The 21,941-nt window shown below is 44.1% G+C and overlaps 1 protein-coding gene and 1 long non-coding RNA gene across 25 annotated transcripts in view; one reads left to right on the plus strand and one right to left on the minus strand.

The window, feature by feature from the left end:
- Positions 1-12,179, minus strand: part of LOC140687462 (uncharacterized) — a 38,962-nt gene extending 26,783 nt beyond the window's left edge. Inside the window, exons 1-5 of one of the 3 annotated variants that reach the window (XR_012061825.1) lie at positions 11,872-12,179; positions 8,898-9,008; positions 3,799-3,880; positions 3,248-3,507; positions 499-2,113 (exon numbers count right to left, since the gene is read on the minus strand). This is a non-coding gene — a long non-coding RNA (uncharacterized lncRNA). The other 2 variants (XR_012061826.1, XR_012061827.1) reach the window with 2 other exon arrangements.
- Positions 1-21,941, plus strand: part of TSHZ2 (teashirt zinc finger homeobox 2) — a 911,650-nt gene that overhangs the window by 609,674 nt on the left and 280,035 nt on the right. The window lies entirely within an intron of this gene.

The following is a 21,941-nucleotide window of genomic DNA, read 5'->3' on the forward strand; positions in this document are numbered from 1 at the left end:
GACTTCCCCTCCAGTCTGTTGAGCTCAGAGAAGAAGTAAGAATAACCTTAACATGGAAATTGCCTCGAGTCTGTCTTCTGTTTAAAGCCTTTCCATGCTTTCCCATGTCTTCCATCACGGCCTGATCTAGTCCATGCTCACTCTTCCAACATGGTGGGTACTGCTCTCCTCATTCTCCTGGGTGGGCTCTAGTCTCAGCGAAGCAGCACCTGGAGCCCTTTTATGCCTCAGGACATTCGCACATGCTTTTCCCTCTTTTCCAGGATGCCAGTCCCCTAGCTTTTCTCAAGACTGGTTTCTTCTTATCCTTTGAGTATTTGCTTATATGTTACTTCTTCAGAGAAACCTTCATTATTCTCCTAATAATAACCACTCCCTTCATAATTCCTAACAAAATTAGGGCCAGACCATTCCTGTCTTATTCACAATTGAAATCATAATGTTTTGTAGTGTTCTGACACATAGAGATACTTAAAAAAAATGCTAAGTGAAAGAACAGATGATTCAATGAGTTATTTTTATTATCACCATCATGAATGGTACCAAAAACATAGGACCCAATACAGATTTCACCAGTCTTCAACCATCTTCAAATTACTTCATGATTTTTACCACATAGGCACCACTTGAATTAAAAAAAATTTTTTTTTACTCTGTTTTGCTTAGTTTTCTATTAAGCCAAGGGATTAACAAACTACTATCCTTGGGCCAAATCTGACCCTCCACCTGTCTTTGTAAATAAAGTTTGATTGGAACACGGCCATGCCCACTTGTTACTGTATTGACTAAGGATGCTTTCCCATTACAAGGACAGAGTTGGGTGGTTGAGTAGAGACTGGCTGGCTCACAAATCTAAAAATATTTACAGAAAACAGTGGCCGGCCCCTGCACTAAACAATAAAGTCACTAAGCCCCATGTTTGATATCCTAGTTATGTGTTTATTTCCATTCTCATTAAAAACAACCTCATAGCTATTAAGATTGTTTAAATATTTGCACAAGGACTCCGTAAAAACCTCTTGCTTGCCACCTCCGGAACGTAAGCCACGCTTTGGAAATCATTGCCATGACAGTCCTGGAACAGCATCTCCTAGACTCTGCCCCGGGGTGAACGTCCCCAAGTCGGTGGGTCCCAGACTTGGTGCAGGTTAGAACGTTTTCCTCCCGGGAGATCCTTCTAATGCAGTTCCCAGATTTACCCAAGAGTAAGTTTGTGGGCTTTTCGCTCACAGTGCTGTGCGTCTGCCAGGCATCCTCTTGCTCACTCTGCACACGAGTCGGCTGAGAGCTTGACGTGAACATCTGCATCGCGGATGTCATTATAACAGGCATCAGAAATGCTGCTGCTCTCCCAGAGCATCTAGACTCTTGACAAGATAGATGAAACCTGCAGCTCTCTGTACCTGACTTCCAGAAATCAGGGCTGCCAGCTCTTTCTCGTGTTATGAATAGCCGCTGGCTGTTCTGTTAGATATCCCTTTGTCAGGAAGATTCTGCCTTCCAGAATTTTCCCCAGATTTACATATTGCATTATGAAATCTCTTGTAGGGAATGCAAAGGGATTTGCAGACATCTTTTTATTTTTGTTTTTCAGTGAAAGTCATTTGTGTTATCATGACCTCAAAGTGAAGGGTATCAGCTGGGGCTCTTCCAGATGCAGGAGGCAGGAAGTGCCACCCCAAATGGCTTAAATAATTAGACATTTTACTGACTTGTATAAGTTAGAAGTCGAGGATAATATGGCTTCCAGAATTGTTACTTCAAGGCCTCGAATTACATCGAAAGACTTGGTTTCCCTCTGTATATTTCTCTAGTCCACTTCTGCAATGTTGGCTCCATCCTGAGGCAGTCTTTCTCCTCATGGTGACCAGGTGGCCACCAGCAGCCCCACCTGATCCTCCCAGGAGTAAGTCTGGATTCAAAGATCTGGCCTCCCTTAGAAGTTGCAGTCACTGTCTTTTACGTCTGGTTGGCTGTGCTGGTGTCAGGCCCAACCAATCACTCTTGCCAGACAAATGAGATCTCTGATAAGTCAAGTCTAGACTGTGCCATCCCCGGGCCAGGGCTGAACTAGCCGGCGCCTGTGGAATTGCGTGGGCTCTGAGTGGGGCTCCTGAAACAAGATCAGAAGCAGAGTGAATGGATGACAGGGAAAAACAAAACAAATTTCCGCTATGTGCAAAGCGGACCTTCTCCCCAAGCCCTGATTTTCCTCTTTGCTTCTGCTACAGGATTTCTCAGCCTTGGTGCTGTTGACATTTGAGGCCAGATAACTCGTGGGGTCTGTCCTGTGCAGAAATCTTTAGGAAGATCCCAGACTCTACCCACTGGACACCAGGAATGTCTCCCTTCCTCCAAACCTCAAGTCATGGCAACCAAAAAATGTCCCATGAGAGCCAAAATCGCCCGGGTTGAAAGCCACCGTGTACTGGTTGCAGTTTGAGACTGGTGGCCCAAGGATGGTTGCATCATCATTCAGCAGGGAAAGGACGTGAAAGGGAGAAAGAGCAGTTTCTAGGGCTGCGATTGACAGCTTTTCAGCAGAGGATTTGGTCTTCACTCCCTTGCGACTTCTCCAAGTAAGCCTGGAGAAGGTCTGCAGAACCCAAGTGGTTCCCCTAAACCTGTCAGCAGAAGCAAAAGCAGGCAGTGTGGTTCAGTGTTTCACTGTCCTGGGGTCAGGAAGTTCCAGGTTTGAATCCCAGTTTTGCCCCATCCTTGGTCTGTGACCAAGTTATTCAACATCTCAGAATCTGGGGTTTTCTGACCCCCTTGTAAAACAAAAGGCAATTTGGGAGTTAATGTGAGATTCAAATAGTAGTGAATGACACCTAATTAACCAAGAGGCAGCCCTGAGATGGTCATTCAATGAATAGGAGCTTTAAGTATTTGAACATGCCATCATCATTTAAGCCCCGTTTTCTTAACCTTGACCCTGTGACCCTTGGGGCTTTATAATTCTCTGTTGAGGGGGCTGTCCTGTGCCCTGGAGGATGTATCACGGTCGTCCCAGCCTCAACACGCCAGATGCCAGCAGCACCTCCCAGCTGTGGCAATTGAAAACGTTCTGAGACATCACCAGAACTGCCCAGGGCTGGGAACCATCATCTAAGCAGCCCACTCAGATGGCCATCTGGGGGCAATAGCAATTCTCTTGCTATATGTTATTCCCCAAGTCTGGCCCCATGATTCCCCAACATAAATAAAGAGGTGCTGCCCAACCCGTGAAGGAAAAAGTCTGAGGTACCTGAACCAGGGCCCGATGTAATATCCACCTGCCCGTTAATGACTCCAATTTCCTGAGCGAGCGGAGAGCAGGGGAACATCCCCATCTCCGTTGACCTTTATCTCGCAGCGCAGACACGCTGCCTCCAGTCTCCCAGTTCACTTGTGCTATTTCCAGTTTCAATCTGGCCCAAGGCATCCATGCAGCATGTCCAGTTAGTTGCTTAAAATGTGTCCGAATGTCTGGTTACCAGATGGAAAATCATTGCGCTAAAGCTCGGCCTGCATGTGGCGGTGAAAATGCTTGTTAGGTTCAATGAAGAACATAGGCCAGACCGCGAATAGTGTAGCTGTTTAGGTGCACACGCGGGGACGTGCAGAAATAGGACGTGGATGCGTGGATACACAGCGAGTGCCCTTCACTTTCCCGTGTCTGCCTCACACGGATGCTCCTTGGAATCGCTGGGAAGCTAAGTCAGATTTAGAGTCTGGTGAGCTTGGCTCCCAGCACCCCCCACTCAGAACCAGCAGAGCATAGAACTCAGATTCAGACAATCCTGAATAGCTACTTACTAGCTATGTGTGCCCGGCACATGGTCGGTACTTAACAAATATTGCTTGACAGTTGAACATTGCTCAGACTCAGCTCGCTCATCTGCAAAAACAGAGAGTAAAACCTACATCCAGGCAATAAATTAGATAATCTGTGTAAAACATTTACCACATAGGAAACACTCAGAAAAACAGAGTTACCATACGTAACAAATTTACAGGATTCCAAGCCATTCCGCCCATTCTTCTCTTCTTCAACTAATATTTATTTAGTACTTGCTTTGGGCACTGTGCTAGCCATGAGTAATTCAACAACTAAAGGGAGCAAAGATGAGCAGCCGTCTTTAAGTTAATAGAATTGTAAATGCGTCACGTGCAGGAAAGAAAGTTCTTTTTATCCTGTCTGAATCCGGCATGTGACGAAGCTCTACAAAACTGAACTGTCTCCAATTACTTAACCTCCTCAAAAATCAGGTAGGAATTCCGGGGAGAATGTTCTTCCCAGTTCCTGCCACATCTCCACAGCATTCAATAATATTTTTTAATTTCCAAAGAGAAGTGAAGTTTCCAGGCAAGGCACTGACAAGTAAGTTTAATGGAATTTATTGCAGGCTTATTCTTGATCTATCCCAAGGGTCTCTTGATTTATTTAGTTTATCCTATAGCAGAAGAACATGGGTTAGATATATGAGGAATGCAGTTTTGAGGCCAGGGTTGTGGTTTTTCTGTGTCCTTGGATGGCTAAAATTCCCTCTTTGGGCATATTTACTTACTGTTATGTCTTAGCATGATTTAACTGCCAATGAGTCTTTGCCTATGTGCTTGGACCACCTCCAATGCCATCTCGTAGTACAAATAATTCTTGTCCTGGGGGTCAATGAACGGAGACGCCCCTCCCCAACAAGTCTGGGAAGTAACGAATTGATGCCTTTTGACTAAGCACCAGCTGGAGGAGAGAGGACTCGTAGGCAACACACAAACCCTCTGAGTGAGGGCAAGGTGTGATGACATAGCTGCTTCCCTCAAAGGCAAGTTTTTCACAGGAGCTGGCCTTGAATGTCCCAACCCCTGACTTAATAATGAAAATCATCATCTCTGTTGTTATCATCGTCTCTCAGCATTTACGGGGAGCCTACACTTTTGCACTTCTCTCATCTTAGAATAGCTGTCCCCTCTCTTCCTTGCTCCAACAGCTACAAGTTCTCCAAGTTCCAGCTCACACTTGACCTCCAGCGGGAAGCCGTCCCTATTCTTTCACGTCTAGAATAAAGGTTGTCCCCCTTCTGATCACTTGCTATCACTACTCATGTTTGATTTTCTTCATAATGCTTTTTACTCCCTGAAAATATTATGTGTATCTTTTTGTTGTTCACATATTTATTGTCATTTCCCCTGACTAGCCTGTAAAGTCCTGACAGCAGAGATCAATCCGTTAAGAACAGCGAAGCGGGTACAGAGGGACCCCACTCGGTATTTGTCAAGTGAATGAACACCCAGTGCCTGGCATGGGACTAAGACATTGCTGAGTATTGGCATTTGGACATTTAGTGATTAAAATCCAGCCCACAACTGCCATTGGAAGTAAATATTATTATTAACCCTGGAGATTAGGTAGCTTTCTTGAGATCCCACAGATAGTGAGAGATGGAGCTCCACCTTGCACTCTGATCCCCGCGCCAGCCCTCTAAACTCTTCTGCAAACTGCCTCAAATGCTCCACCCACTCTTCCTTTCTAAAGGAGGAAGCTACCCTGCGTTACTGTTTTCCAGGTCACTGCCCAGATCCTGACCCACCTGTCTGGGTTTGGGAAAGTCTAAATCCTTTGTTGGCCGTGGCTTTCTTTGCCTCATTAGCATTCAGGGCTCACATTGCATTAAATGGTTAAAAAAAACAACAAAAACCAAGTACGTGTCATCAGACTCTTCAATAATGGAGTCACTTTCTTATTGGGAAAGTCTACCACAGGATAGCGCTTTTTGGCAGGATCCTGTTTTAGCAGGAAGCCTGCGTGGAGAAGGTACGCACAGAGAGAGCGAGGGGGCATCTGTTTGCCTTCAGTTTCTCTGACAGCCGGGATCCCTGGTTTGTTTGTGTCAACGTTCCCAAGGATGGTAACCGTGATTTCGCAAAAGGGTCAAACCCATCCGACCTTTTTTGCCTGCTCAGCACCCCACCCCCCACCCCTTCTCTCTGGTCTCCGTGTACCTCCGAAATTAAATCACATTCCACTGCCTTTTACTGTAAAAACCGCTGGACAAAATACTCTTCCACACACACCTTGCTTAAGGCAAAGTAGTTGGAACAGATAGTGCTACTGGCCAAGAGCCACCGACTAATTGCTTTATGCCCGACTCCCCTCGCCCAGGGCTCACCCAGGATTGACAAATCCATGGCTGTTTCCCAATTTTTTGAGGTTCCTGAAACAATTGGTGCAATATTAATTGGGAGGGGGGAACGGGGAGGGTGATGAATACCCTGTAGCCACTGGCAACTTTTACTTGGTCTTTTTAATCTCCCATTACTTTGATCATGGATATCTGGTTTTTTAATTTCCTGTAATCCAGCAAGGAATGTTGTTCTCTTCCTTAAGGACATCTGTGGTCTCTGCTATTTCATGTTCCAAAAATCTTAACAGAGATGTTTTGTCAATGACTGGGTATTTCATTAGAAATCCAAAGACTCTCATTTACTTGAATTATTTTCATAGCTCTGATCAACTTTTAAGTTAATAATTCATGATATTTAATAACCTGTTCAGATCATCACCAAAATTATTGATTTAATAATATTTGGTCATTAATAATGAAAAAGGGGGAGGAATGATTTTTCTTATCACTTACATCAATTTATTCCCTTACTGCCTTGCAAATCTTGGGGAGAGCCAATAATCTCCAAGACTTTTAATATCTCATCATTCTTCTTGGTAGAAACCAGGAAAATGGTCTGCATTTAAAAATATCTGTATTCTTGACGTTCACAGGGTACAATTAAGGCAAATCTTTCATTTAATCCAATCTCTAGCCATTCTTGATTTGAAAACATTCTGAGAGTTTGTAGAAACTGTAGCCTCCCAACCCCTAGAGGTTCAAAAGCATGGTTCAACTTTTTCCTCTTTTTAAATATCTTATGTTGAATCATTTAGTAATCACCTCCTCTTTTTTTTTTTTTTTTTGCTAATATACTTTGTAATTTGATACAAGAATTGAGCTTCAATTTGTTTTGGCAATGTGGAGTTTTAAGTAGTTTTCCCATTGAATTTCCTGTAGAGGTCATAATCTGTGATGAGGTTCAAGCATTTCATCTTATATGAAAAAAAGTAAAAGTCAAATGTGTGAACCAGATATATGAATATTGATTACTATTTTGAGAGTATTACATTTTATTTTCAATTTTAAAATGACCTCTTTTGGAACCTCATTAGAAAGTTGCCCTCATTGTTGGAATAACCCTATGAAGGCATCTTTTTGCAATAATAAATAACTAAGTCTTTTGGCTGGTTTCCAAGACAAACCTACTTTATCCCAAATTCTATTCAATACCTAATGGTGTTATGGCGAGTTTCCAGAACCTAACCTTCCAGGCAATGAGAAATTTCCCTCTAGAATTGCATTTTGATGGGAAATGATTTCCTATATTAGATAAATAATGGACAATATGTGTTCAGCTTTAGCTCGAGAAACAGCATCAGAATTCCCCTACCTGAGGCTTTATCTGCAACTTGCCAAAACACCTGCGTGACAGGCCACTCAAGCTGGGGGGTGGTGATGGTCACTATGTCTGTTATGCAATGCCAGAGCATCTGTATATTTGGAAACATCCAGACAATTAACTCTATTTTTCACTTTTTTGTCATGGGGACACAGCTTGAGTTAAAAAAAAAAAAGAAAGAAAGAAGGAAGGAAGGGAGGGAGAGGGGGAGAGGGGAAGAGGGGAAGAAGGAAGGAAGGAATGAAATCACTATAATAAAACCATGAATAGTGGCGGGTACAATTGACAGACAGTGGAAGCTGTGTGAAACTCAAAGGATGTGCACTCCTTTCTTAACTGAAGTATGTTTTGGGGTCTACTCGTGTTACTAAATCCTGGTATGTCATAAATACTGCATAAACGGCTCCCCCGATGTTAATGAATATGTTAAAAAGTCGTATGCTAAAACAAAGAATACCTCTTGGGTTTTGTGTTGAGCAGCTCATGTGTTTTAGGACAGAACATTGTTTTTCAAATTGTGGATAAAGACCAGTCAGTACAATCAATATTGTGGGTTAGAACCTGAATTTTTAAAAAATACAATAGAATGTATCTGAGTACCCTGTACGCGGCAAGGGAAGTAATATTTTTAAAATAGTTGTTTCTTTATACATATAAGCACACACGTGTACTGGTTCATAGTATCAAATGTGTTTCTTATGGTGGGTCAAGTACAGAAGAAGTTCCAGAGCCCTGCTGTGGAATATCCACGTGTCCACATGTAAGAGTAGAAAGCAGTAACCTAAAAACAAGCTACTGTGCCTGAATTACACCTCCCGAGTACGTTGAAAAGCATAACTCTTTTGTTGGTTTGATTTGCCTGTATCTCAGCAAAACAGGGTCTTTTTGTGCTCCCTTTCTTTATATTTCTCAAATACTCAGCAGACAACAAAATCACCAGGGGCTTCTCATTTAAAAAAAAAAGAAAGAAAGAAAGAAAGAAAGAAAGAAAGAAAGAAAGAAAGAAAGAAAGAAAGAAAGAAAGAAAGAAAGAAAGAAAAAAGCCCCAGCCCTCTGATGGTATGTTTAAGAGATAATTCATAGATGGATCTTTTACAAAATTAAAATATACCAAGTGCCTAATACGTATTTGTGCATTGACTGCTCTTATTGAGAAAAGACACAATGTCACATAGAAGCCAAGAAGAAACTGTTTGGGGGGGAAACATTTTTGTTCAATCTGTAGAAACAGCAGAGCGATTCGGCCTGGTTTTTGGAACAGGGATGGAAGTGTGGAATAGCTGAAGTTACCAGCACATCTAATAACTCAGTTAAAAATCATCTCACTTCTTCATTCTGCTGCTGCTAATTCCAGGCTCACAGGTAGACTGACCCGACCTCCAGGCAGTGTGTGATGAAGCCTTGCCCCTTACCTTCTCACCGTCAGATTGAATATCTGCTGTTTATATGAAGCTGGCGGCTCTCAGTAGCGTGGCCTTTTGGGTTCAGATTTTGATGTTCCATGATGAATCCAGGTTTGCCACCTAGATTTTAATATTCATTGTTAACTTGAGGAGCTGACACGGATGGGACAAGATTTCATTATGAGCCTCTTTGAACTTACACCAGTTATAGGAGTGGAGAAATAGATTTCACCCAAGAACATTTTTAATGTTATGTCAGAGCCCAATTGATCTGATGGACTTTTAATGACTTCACTGATAATAAGGGAGATCATGACTTAGACCTGTTTCAACCAGTGTGGAAAGGTTGATGGCAATTTGCATGGTCTGATGAGATCTGAAGTGGAAGGAAATGGACTTCTGAGTTCAAAGAGATTGCACCCTACAGAGGTGCCATGATCCGCCGGCTGCTGGGTATGTTGACCACTGGGCACACCTGCTATTAATTCTCCATGTCTCAACTCATCCGAACACCTCTGCGAAAGTTATGACCCTTCAGGAAAGCAGTGAGCCCCGAGGCTGGACTCACAGTCAGATGCTGGAAGACAGGAAGAAAGGAGGGGTGGGGAAAGAAAGGAGGACAGTGTCCCCACTGCTACAGACCACTTAGGCTGCTACAAGCACTACATGAGTCCACAGAAAGGACTGTTCACTTGCATTTTAAGCAAATAGGGGGTTTAGCGGAAATAGTATCACCTGGAGTGCCCAGTGATGGGTAACTGAGTAGGGAAAGGGGGCTGTGCGTTTCTGATTAATATTTACCAAAGTCTTCTGTGTGTGTGTTTTTTTTCTCAAATGTTAACGATGTGGCAGATCGAGCTGAACAAAAAGGACACTGTGGATTGAAATATGGTATTGTGCCCATCAAATTCTGCCTTCCCTCTGCTTGGCTTGTGATGAATACCATTCTTTAATAGCAGACTGGTGTTCGTAAAGAACTTATTACGGAGGCTAAGAGGAAGCCAAGAATGAAGAAATGCCCGACTGGCAGCGATCAATCACCTCTTTTTAGAGAGGAACTGATCCTTCTTTTTTAAAGTAACAGTTCGTGTGAAGGTCTCAAACATAAATATGCAAAGCAGCAGAGCAATTACAGTTGCCTGGTCCTGTTAGCGTTTCAGGGCATGTTTAGGGAGAAGATGAACCCCACCCTCCCCAGCAGAGGCTTCTTCCAGGAGGAGGCAGCCCAGGCTCCTCCCCAGAGAAGGGCTCCTATTAAACAAAGGTTAATTCTCGGCACCGGCAGAATAATCGTATTCTAATGCAAAAGGACAAAGTCACATTTAGTTAAAGATTTCTACATTCTAAGGTGTAATATTCCAAGTAGAGTTGCTCCAAGAAGAGCTGGTTAATGAAGCCTTAGTCCTGAGGACTGAGGAATGACATGGGGGGCTCTTTGGGGCCATGCCATTTCTGCGACCTCACCAAATGTGCGATGCCTTCTTCAAGGGACCTCTGGCCTTGTCATTTCCTCAAAAGCCGCTGAAGCACAGGTCCTCCACCCTGACACTTCCGACATGCTGGGCTGGGTCAGGCTTCGTTGTGAGGGCTGTCCTCTGCATCATGGGATATTTAGCATATCCCTTGCCTCTACTCAATGGATGCCCGTAACACCTCCCACTGCTATGTTTTGGCAACCACAGATGACTCCAGATATTGCCAAATGTCCCCTGAGTGGCCATACCCCCCTCCTGCTGTTGAGAACCACAGCTTTAAAGATACCTTGAAAAATTCAGTCTCCCTCAAATGCCCTAGTCTCCTTTGACTGTCCATTTACCCTCCATTGACATTAGCCCCGCTTGCTCTTCTCACACTTTCTAAAATATCCCAGGAGCAGCTGTCTCCCTGTGTCTTCCCTATTTCTTTTCCCTTATAGTTCGTGTCTGCTGTGAAGTCCTTAAAGCCTGCACAGGGTCTGGACTACAGACACTCAAGTCACTTGACCCTCCTCCCACTCGTCTCCATCCACCCAAATTCAGTCTCCCTTCAAGACCTAGTCCCATGGCACTCATTTTCAGAAGCTTTAATAGATCATCATGGTTGAGAACATGCACTTGGAAGCTATCCTGGGTTCAAATCCTTCTCCACATGCTAGCTATATGGCATTGGACAATTACTTCCTCGTACCTCAGTTTCCACATCTGTAAAATGGATGTAACAGTGGAACCTGCTTTAGAAGGATATTATCAGGATTATGAGAGAAACATCTTACGTGTAATGAATGCAACATCACCTATGTTAGCTGTTAGTAGTATCTCATCATCTGAAGGTCTCTTCCTTCTCTGTAGACTTGCTTTATACACTCGTCCTAGTTTCCCTTGTTGCATGCTTTCAATAATTACATTTTCTGAACCAAAATCAGGACCTGTCACATGACAGGTCTGGGACAACAAGCCAGAGTTCTGAAATACAATCAGCCTGAAAAGTTGGGGCAAATAGTTGTCATAGTTATAGTTCATATGTGTGTGTGTGTGTGTGTGTGTGTGCACACACGCACGTGTGGGCCACACATATTCTTCCCACAGATCGTGGCTGGGGGACTGCATCCTTTTCATCTCTGGTGTATAGGGAACCCCTGTCTAATATTTGTTTGTTTGAATTCTTCTAATTTCATGCAAAGAAACTCTCTTTCAAAAACTCCTCTCTCCTTCCGACCCCCGGAGTCCCTTGTGTCCTTCATGTAGGGGAAGCATGGCTTTTGCAAACACTAATTTCTCAAAGCCTGGCTCTTCATCTCCTACCAGCGAAATTCAGGACAAAAGTTCTTATTCTTCAGGACACGTGGAAGAGTGTTTTTAGAAATATTATTCAAGGTCCACCTGGGGAGCTTGAGTAAAATGTAGATTTCTAGACAATTTCTAGACAATTACCCAATCAGAAGTTCTGGTGGTGGGGCCTGAACAGCTGAATTTTTAAAAGCCTCCCAACTCATGTTTACACTCACTCATTGTTAGAATAAAGCAACAAAAAGTTCAGTGTCTCCCCGGTGTTGCTCAGAGCCTTCGAGTGCCTGGGCTGGAAAACGTGGCCAGTTTTACGAGCGGAGTGAGAGAATTATTTTCCTCCGTGCTTTCCGTCGTGTTCTGGATAATGTAAATTATACACGCCGAGGGATTTTCTTTTTTAAATGGAAGGGTTGTATTCTTACTCCACATTCCACAACTCTTAAAAACAAGTCACCCTGAGGGGGAGGGCTGGGTGTTTACAGCCCCAGCTGGAAGAGGGCAAATGCTATTTGCAAAGCAAAGGGCAGCCCAGAGAGTCGACAGGTTCTGAGAATTATCTCACAGCATCAAGAACTATGACTTCAGAGCATCCTTTTTGGGAAGATTCCGTTGTCAGGTGCACCAAAAAGGATTCCATATGGCTCTGATATTCTGGTGGAGCTGGATACATAGTTGAGCATAACCCAGAGATATGAAATAATCCGTTCTTGGTTTATATCTGGATGATTAATCTCTCCTCGACATCCAAGACCTGTCTTATGATTAATGTAGATTCTCCCATAACCAAGAATCTGTGTCACATCCTCAGGAGTAACAGAACCCCACGTCCAATGTGATTTATCTAAGAAACCAAAGCAAAGAGGCTGTTCAACTTCCCCGTTCGCCAATGATTTCATACCATTGATTTCTTTCTCTTTTCTGCCCTGTAGTCTCCGAAGAAAATGCAGCTCTCCCTTTTGACACCCGTTCCCAAAGACTCGTTACGTTTTATTTGGATCTTTGCGTTATCTCTTTGCGACTGGAGGAGCTTCAAATGGACCTCTGAATTCTCACCCTCTCTTCCCCCCAGTTCTCCCCTCTCCCTTCACACATTCTCAAATCTCTCTTTTTAATAAATAAATAGATACATAAATACAATTCATAAACACACCCCCATGCCTCAGTTTCCTCATCGTAAACTGGATGTAAATATAGCAGCTTTCTCTTAGGGTTTTGTGAGGGTGGAAGGAGACAGGGATAGGCCCACAGGAACGCTCAGCTACTGTCAGCAACGATGGCAAGGGGGGCTGCTTCTGTCTCAGTTGCACATCATCCGTCTGTCTGTCTCTCTTATTTCTCTCTGGATGTATGTCTCCTTTGCAAGCCACCCTCCCCGCCTCTTGTCCTTCGTGATGAAGCTCTTCGCAAGAGTCCTCGTTCTCTCCCGGCAGCTCACCTCCTGCTCGCTGCCCACCTTTTTCCCGTTTGCCTTTGCCTGACCCCAGCTGGCCCCTGGTGTGTCTGTAACTGCATCCGCTGTCCGGGGCCCACCCCTCAGTGCCCATCCCACCCGTGTGAACTGCAGTATCGTGCCGAACCTCTGCTGCGTCCTTTTTTTTTATTCTCCAGTTTACGATGGAGCTTTGTTGGCATCTCCCCTTTTACAAGAGTTGTTCTTTGGTTGTTGATGTGGTCGCTGTTGCTGTCATTCTCCAGATCATGAGAGAAGCAAGTTCAGAGCCCCAGACGTTTGCTCCCGATGTATGTTGTGACAGTCGGTGCCAGGCCCCTCCCTGTCCTCTGTGAGCGTCCTTTTCCTCTGCTCTGCTTCGATGACCTCTGTCCTGGGTTCTCGTCTCATCTCATCTCTTTAGACCCAGAGATCTCAAATAACAGCCTGCAAGCAGGCCCTGGTCTGCAGAAGTGTCATGTTATAGCCTCACTATGTTAAAACAAATTAGTTTCCACATCTTAATCTTTTTTAACTGAAATCTCTATTTGTGTCTCATTTTGAAAAATATGGAGCACTATAGTGGACCTGTGTTTCCATGTGACCATCGCCAGCTGGCGTTGACAGTATTAATCCCTCAGTCAGGGCACCCCCAAGTTCACCTTTACTTAGAGCCACCTTCCCTGATTCTGTTAACTTCCTGGCTCCTCCTAGCAGTTGGGGCTGCCACGCCTGTTGCATTATCCCTAGATAAGTTATGACCCCATGAAACAAGGACAGCCAAATTTATACTTCCCATTCCAACCTGGTCCGCACGCCCACAGCCACACATGTTCCAGTCAATCCCAGGCTTGCTCCGGTCTTAGCTCACTGTTCTTACTCAACACAGTTCTGCCCTTTTCTACACTTTGTAGCATGACCTTCAGAACTTAATGTTCCATCTGAGAGAGTGTCTGAATCCAGAATTCTAAAAGGGAAAAAAAAACACATTATGCGTTAATCAATACTTGGTGGCATGCTAGTTGAGAATCATTGTTCTATCAGAAGGATCTAGTTACATAATAAAAAAATATAAAAACTGATGTTATAAGCAGGGAAGGCGGGTCGATATCTGTTCCAGCAGTTGGGACATGAGATACAGAGGGCTGGAAATACGGTGGTGGTGAGGTGTGGAAATTGAGACTGTAGTGAATCCAAAATATATTGCAGAGGAAAGTTTGGGGACAGATGAAGCTGAAATAAAAATTTTAAAAGCAGATGTAAAACCTAAAATAAAGCAACAGAAAGAGCTTGCGGATTGGTGGTGCCGCCAATACATAGATGGAGGCAGGGACTTGGGGAAACGTGGATGGTTCTGGAAAATGATGCAGGATCCCATTTTTGGCACATTGAGTCAGATGCCAGCAGACATCTAAATAGATGTCTGTACGTCTAAATAGATTCTGTACAGTTGAAGGTAAAAGAGGACATGGAAAAGAGAAAAGTAGATCTGAGTTGCAGTTTCAGAAGCCACCCACATACATGTGGTTTTCAAAAAGCTCGATAGGAGAGGGAGAATAAAGAGACACAGGGACACAGGCAAGAAGGAGGCGAAAGAGGGCCCCATGCAGCAGACAGAGGAGTCAAGAGCAAAGTGTGAGGTCAAGCAGAGGGGTTACGAAATCAAGATATAACAGGGAACTGTCTATAGTAAACAATCTTTGGTTACTGGGGGAAGGAGGTGGGAAGGGATAAATTTGGGAGTTTGAGAATTGCAAATGTTAACCACTATAGATAGAAATAGATTTTAAAAAATTTCTTCTGTATAGCACAGAGAACTATATTCAATATCTTGGAATAACCTTTAATGGAAAAGAATATGAAAATGAATATATGTATGTATATGCATGACTGGGACATTGTGCTCTGCACCAGAAACTGACACATTGTAACTGACTATATTTCAATTAAAAACAACAACAACAACAAAAAATAAAACTGATATCCTTATCTTACCTCCTCTTAAAAAAAAAGAGAATCACGCAACCTGGAGATTTTATCAATCAGTAATAGCCTAGATTTTGCGACAACAACTCCCAGATCTCTATAGCTTAAAACAACAAAGGTTTATTTCATACTCCTGCCAAGGTCTCTGATCCCTGCCCTTCTCATTCTGAGCCAGACTGGTCACACAGCCATCCTTTGAAACATGGCGATTGCCATGACAGAGAGAGAGGAAATGTGCACCAGCCAGTAAAGCCTCATCTGGAATGTGAAAGCAAGTCAGGTGGCCACATCTAACCTCCAGAGGGGCAGCGAAGTGCAGTTCTAGCGGATGACTGCACTGGCCCAAACCCATCGCAGTGCCTTGGATTTTACTGCAGGGACATTTCTCCCGTCCCGCCCTCCCCATCACTTTGTCTTTTCTACTTTTTCTGTTCTTCATTCTAGTTGCTCTTGAAATCCTGTTCAGATAGGGAATTAATTTTTTTTACATAACATGAATCCCCGTGTACTGAGGCTACATGGACAGGCTTGAAAATAACCTACTCATTCTAATAGTCTTCTCCCAAGATGTTGGACTCTTTGTGACCCCCATGTTTGGGCCTGGGAAAGGGACGGGGCAAGGGGGGGAGGTGCACAAGTAAATTGTGCAAGTTCCATAGTCTGCAAGTTTGCAGTTTATGCCAAGTCTAAGGATATCCACCGTGGCTCGCAGTGAGATTGCGTGTGCAATAAGCCCTCCGCGCCCCTCTGTGCCAGAGCAGCAGCCTGCAGAAGTCAGTTTGTCAGGGAACTAGAAATAGGTGGCCCTAATGTTCTCTCTGGTATTACATCTGTCTGTAGAGAACACGGCTTAACAACACATTAGCGACTCGACATAGACTGAGACCGTAGAAAGAGTGATGCTTGTTGACATTATCAACAACTCCTGGAGGGGACTTTTCATACTTTTTTTTTCGTTTTCTTTCTTTCCAGAGTTTGTTTATTTGTTCCCCTACCTACCTGGCTATCCTTTATCCCACTGCTATTTATCTCCCTGAAATAGTTTTGCGTATCTAGCCGTATTAAATCCACTTATTTATTGTTCGTTTATCTCTGTTTGGTGTATCAAATGTTTATTTATAAGCCATTTATGTATCTAAAATTTATCCGATTGTTGCCTGCCTATTCTGTTTGCTGGCATGTGTCCGACTGGGCTGTGCATATATTTGCTACACTCAGATAATAGAAGTCTCTTGGTAAATATAACTATTTAGAAGTCCTAAAGAGAGGTTCAAATAGCTAAAAGGCAAATAAAACATTCCTCTGCCCCCAGAATGTGGCCTAATACCCAGAAAAAAAAATGTGTCCTACAGTTGACTTTGTGTGTGTTTGAAGAACGACAAAATCTGGCAGCCCCTGAGAGTAGGTTAGTCCTCTCAATACCTTACTCCTTTTATCACAGAATGATTAGTATTAGCGTTTGCATGAGGCTGCCTCCCCACATAGCGTCTGCATCTCATGAACGGGTCCAGGAGTCTGCGGATTATCTGGCCCTCACTCAACGTGGCCTTTCTGGCACCTAACCCAGGGCCTGGTGGAACAGGAGCGGTCCGTACCAATGATGATTGGACTGTCCCATTTGGACCAGGGGTCTTACCTTTCTAACCCCTTACAAACTTATTCTGGGATTATTCCAATTTAACTAGGTATGGTCTATAGGGAGGTTTGCACAAGACATTCAACGAAGGGACAGTCTCCGGTGAGCACTCGGAGGCAGGGCTATGAAGCCAGATCCACCTGTGCCTACACCTGGCCTTGAGGTCTATTAGCTATTGAACCTGGGGTGTGTCACGTAGCCTCATCTATAAAGTGGAAGTGGTACTGGTACCCACCTCACGGGCGTGTTGTGAAGATGAAATGAGATGAAGGACGCAGAGCACTGAGTAGACAGCCAGCACTCGATGATCAGCAGCCGCCCCTGCTGCTCCCACTGCCACCGGCTCAAACTAGATTCCTTGCTCCCCTCTGTCCACATGCTGGAAAATTTGGGTGCAAAACGGACATCCCAGTAAGCATTTATTTCTTGGCTTGTTGGCTCTATAAACCCTTTTGGCTGTTCTAGGTCTTCCCCCACATGGCTGCTCCTGCCCAGACAGAGGCAATCTCTGGAGTTTTCACAAACCCCATTCTTACTAAAGTCCCCCGGCGTGGAGGTGGTAAAAAAGAGAGATGTGATTATTCAGGCCTTCTGCTTAAATTATTTTATGCCTGGGGTATGTATTTATTCGCCTGCAGCGAATTCAGAAGTGTCAACAATGCATGCATTCACTGAGTTACCGATGTTTTAAAATCATGCCCAGCAACTTCTGAGTCTGGATCTCAGAGACAAGGAAAGGGCTCGGGTTTCACACGCTAAGATGCCTTCCTCGCATGCGGGAAACATTAATGCTCGGTGGTTTGTCCCAGGATGATGTGTCCTCGCAGGGGCCAAATCTTAAGCATTTTTGTGTCCCCCTTACCACGTTCGCTTTCCTCCACTCAATCATTCATGTATTCAGTCAACGAATACTTATGGGGGCCCTGCTCTGCATCAGGCATTGTACTACGTTTGGGGGTATGAGCAAGGATTTTGCCCAATGGACCTTACCTTCTAGAATAGAGAGCGATCACAAATACATGCTCTAACTTTAGATACTGTCTGGTGTCGTGACAGGGAAAAAAAACAAGCCCTTCTGTGATCCCCCGCCCACAGGGCAGAGGCCCTGGCATTTCACCTTTCTGTTCCCAGCGAGGGATGAACAGCCAGTGTCTCTGGTTCTGGCTGGACGGCCAGGCAAGGTGGGCTGTGACCGGAGACCAGGCTCCTGTCTGGAGAGCTTCCGGCACCGCAGCCAGGGCCGCTGGACCACATCCTCCGATGTGCTGAAACGCATCTTGTGTTAAGGGCCTTTCCCAAGGCTGCCAGTGAGGGGGCAGAAGGCACCACTGTGTTTATTAGTTTCTAATTAGTTAGGACTGCTGTATAAAGAATACCGGAGACAGGGCGGCTTAAGTGACAGGCATTTTTTTCTTTCCCTCACTGTTGTAGAGACTGGAAGTTCAAGATCAGGATGTGAGCAAGGTTGAGCCCTGGTGAGAGCTCTCGTCCTGGTTTCTTTATGAGAGAGAAGGAGAGCGAGAGAGAGTTCTGATGTCTCTTCTGCAAGGGCACTGATCTCATCACGGGGCCCCACCCCCCCGACCTAACTTACCTTTCAGCGGCCCCACCTCTTAATACCACCCCACTGGGGGTTTGAGTTTCAACACAGGAACTTTGCGGGGACACAGACACACAGTCCATAATACCTAGGGAGCTCCGTGTTGACGATCTTGGCCAACGTCATCAGTGCCTGCAAGAGGCAACGTGCGCATCTCCTTCTTACCAAGAAGCCCTTGGAGGTGGACAAAATAACCTGGGTCGTTCGTCCATTTAACAGACAAGGATCAAGGACACACACTACGTCAGGCTCTTTTCTAGGCCCTGAGGGTTTAGACACGAACGAGACAGACAGCGTGTCCTCAGGGTGCTCACTTCCCAGTGAGGAGAGACAGACAGTCAGCAGGTGCGTATGTAAGATAACCAGCTAGTGGGTGAGTGCTGCAGGCACGGCAAACGGGGTTACGTGCAGAGAATGATTCAAGAAGAAGGAAGCGATTTTAGATTGACTTGAGGACCAGCTGGGACATGGGAACCAGCTATGCAAATATTTAGGAAAAAAGTGTTCCCAGAAGGGGGAGCCCCAAGTGCGAAGATCCTGGAACTTCGTTAATGGCATTGATCGGTCATGTGGGAGTAGAAACTGGTAAGCCTATGTTTTAAAGCTGCAACCATGATAAAAAGCAACGCATTCAGCGCGTCACCTGGATTCTAGGTTGCTCTTTGTTCTCACCTTTTGGCCAAGCGGTGAACCAGTTCAATATGGTTCACTCTGCTTGATCCAATACCTTTCAGAGATTTTCCCCAATCCACCTGTCACTCTATTTCTAAACAGCTGGCATGGCAGCCAGAGAGTCTGAGAAGGATGTGTTTTCGTGAAGTCATGTCACACGCACGTTACAGTCGGGCCACTTGGAGGAGTGACAGAATTATCACTCCCCGTTATCACCCGGGAGAATTGTAGAATTGTGCAGTCATGGATTTTACCGTTGATCACAACTGTTTGATCAGCATGCTCAGAGAATTTACTGGTGCATTCATGAGGTAAAATAAATATCCAGGTAGAAAAGCCAAATGCCCTTGGACGCTTCCACTGCGCTGGCAAAGAGCTCCTACGAAGCAGCATATCGATAGTTGGAGGATTGGTAAGGAAAGGCACTTGGGAAAGATTTTGTAGGAAACAAGCAGATTTAAATTTTAAGGGCGTGGGGTGGGAGGATGAAAAGTTAAAACGTAACAAAAGAAAATGGCAGTGTCTTGTGCCATGCTCACTAGAAGCAGAGCCTGGGGCGAGGATTTGGGTACGGGTGACTTACTGAGGGAGTGGTCTCAGAAAAACCTGTAAGGGAGTGAAGGAAACAGGGAAGCCCTGAGGAAGGTGTGGTCCCAGGGAAAGTCTAACTTTGGTCTGAACCACAGGAAAGGACCCTGGAGCAAAATTCCCAGGAGTGCCCTCCCCTTCTGAAGCAAAGAGGATGGACATTCGTATCCTAAAGTCAGTCAGTCACTGGCTGTGGGTATCAAGGAGGTACAGGTGAGGTGACATCGGTCAGCCTCTGAGGACAGCCTCCAGGGACAATTCTCTGCATGGGAGCAGCTGTGAGCACCTAGCTGCCACCACTCACAACAGCTGTGGGGTGTACGGGACAGCTGCACCAGGAAGGGATCTGGTGGGGTCCACATAGAGTCTCGTGCACCTAGATTCTCCTCAAAAACGGTACATCTTTCCACCAGGGAAAATGCATCCTTCCATTCATGTAATTCTTAGCACATTTATTCAGTGTTTCTTGAGCACCTGCAATGTTTCAGAAATCAGTGTTACAATAGTGAGCAAAATGGATCTGTTGCTAGTGATCACCAAACACAAGCAAATGAGAGAGACACACCCAAACAAGCCATGGCACGAAGTGATTGATGGTAAGTGCTGTGGTTAAAGAAGCCGAGTTCTGTGGGCGCTCTTACCAGGAGCCCTAAATCAGGCTGGGGGACACAGTCTACAGCCTCGTTGCCTAAGACGGTAGCCATGGGCCTCACGTGGTTGTTCAGCGCTTGAAATGCAGCTAATCCTAACTGAGACGCTCCGCCAGTGTGAAACACACCTGGAACTTCAGAGACATAGTATGGAAAAAAGAATGTGAGAGATCTCATTGATAATTTGTTTGTGAATTACATGTTAGGACGACAACGTTGTGGGTATAGTGTGTTAAGCTTAGGTTTACTCGTTACTGTTTACTTATTTAGTGTGACTGCTAGAAAATTTTAAATTACACATGTGGCTCGCTTTATATTTCTATTAAGCAGCACAGGTCTGGGGGCTTCTTGACGCTTTCATTCCTTCAGCATCACAAGAAACTTGCTAAACAATCCACTACTTAACAGGGTTGTCCACTGAGAATGTCTTCATGGTAATGAAGGTAAAGCCAAGTTTCTGCAAATTCAATCCTGAGCATTTCCAACTGTTTGGGACCAGTATGTGTTGTTTTCTTTCTCGTTTGTTTTTAATAAGCCCCTCTAATTATGGGTTCCTCTTTATGTCTCCCTCTAGTATCCAAAGGCTCACAAAAATGCAATTTCCCCCATCCCATATCCCTTTTAGATAATTGAAGTTTGACTGAATAGTGTTTCCATCCATCATCGATACAATTCTCGTTTCATCGCTCCTTTTTTCACTTCTCTACATGGCATGAGCATGAATATAAATCTATAGATTCAAAAGTGAAAAGGCAAAGAAATATAAATGGTTTGAAGTGAGTCTCTTTTCAAGTAATTTTCCCCCTAACCTAGTAAGATGTCACTCCACGAGATTTCACAGCACAGCAACACTAGAAAGTATGATAATCGTTCAAAACATAATTGAAAGATTTCAAAAGTTGAACTGGAAGCATTTTTGTCAGAGTTTATTGCAAGTATTTTGTATCTTAAAAAAAAAGTTTATGAAAGTTCTGTGACAAGAAGATAAATTATGGAACCATAAGAACGGGGAAATAAATGGATTCTGGAGACTGACAAACAGGGCAAATGATGAGAACATATAATTTTAGAACACAAAAAAAAGGTAACTAAATTTGAAAAATTGCATTAGTGTATCATTTTCTGTATATGAGCCATTAGAGGGAAAAAGTGGAAATTACACCCTGTAACAAAGTAAAAATGTTTTCAGTGTTTAAAGGTAATTTTGTAATACTGCTACTATTACTTAAACTCTTACCTCTTATAAAATCCAAAGACAGGACCCCTGGTGATATTACCTGTGTCTTAGGCAAAGAGCAACAATTTGAATTCCATTCAAATACATTTGTATTTTGCCAAGTGCTATCAAACCCTGAGTTGCATAATTTGCGGTGTAAGTGAAATAGATACTTTTCCTCTGCACATTTATCACTCTCCTGTGGGCTTCATTACTGACAATCACATCATAGGAGATGTACAAAATTGTCATGATGCACTTATTTTCTCATGATATTCGATACAAATAGTACTCCTTTACAAATGGCCTTTTTTCCCCTCCCATTTGCCACAACATTTTCCTATCTTTTCAGAATCTTACTGAAGTCCCAGTGATAGACTTTCCCACCCCCACCCCCCAGCACATATGTGAGCCTCCTTGGAAAACAAATATTTCTATTTGGGGAAGAATTAAAAATACTGTAAACATAAAAAACAGTATTATTTACAAGTAGCTCTTTAACTGTTACTCC

Source organism: Vicugna pacos, chromosome 19 (genome assembly GCF_048564905.1).
Source record: "Vicugna pacos chromosome 19, VicPac4, whole genome shotgun sequence".
Classification (NCBI taxonomy): Eukaryota; Metazoa; Chordata; class Mammalia; order Artiodactyla; family Camelidae; genus Vicugna; species Vicugna pacos.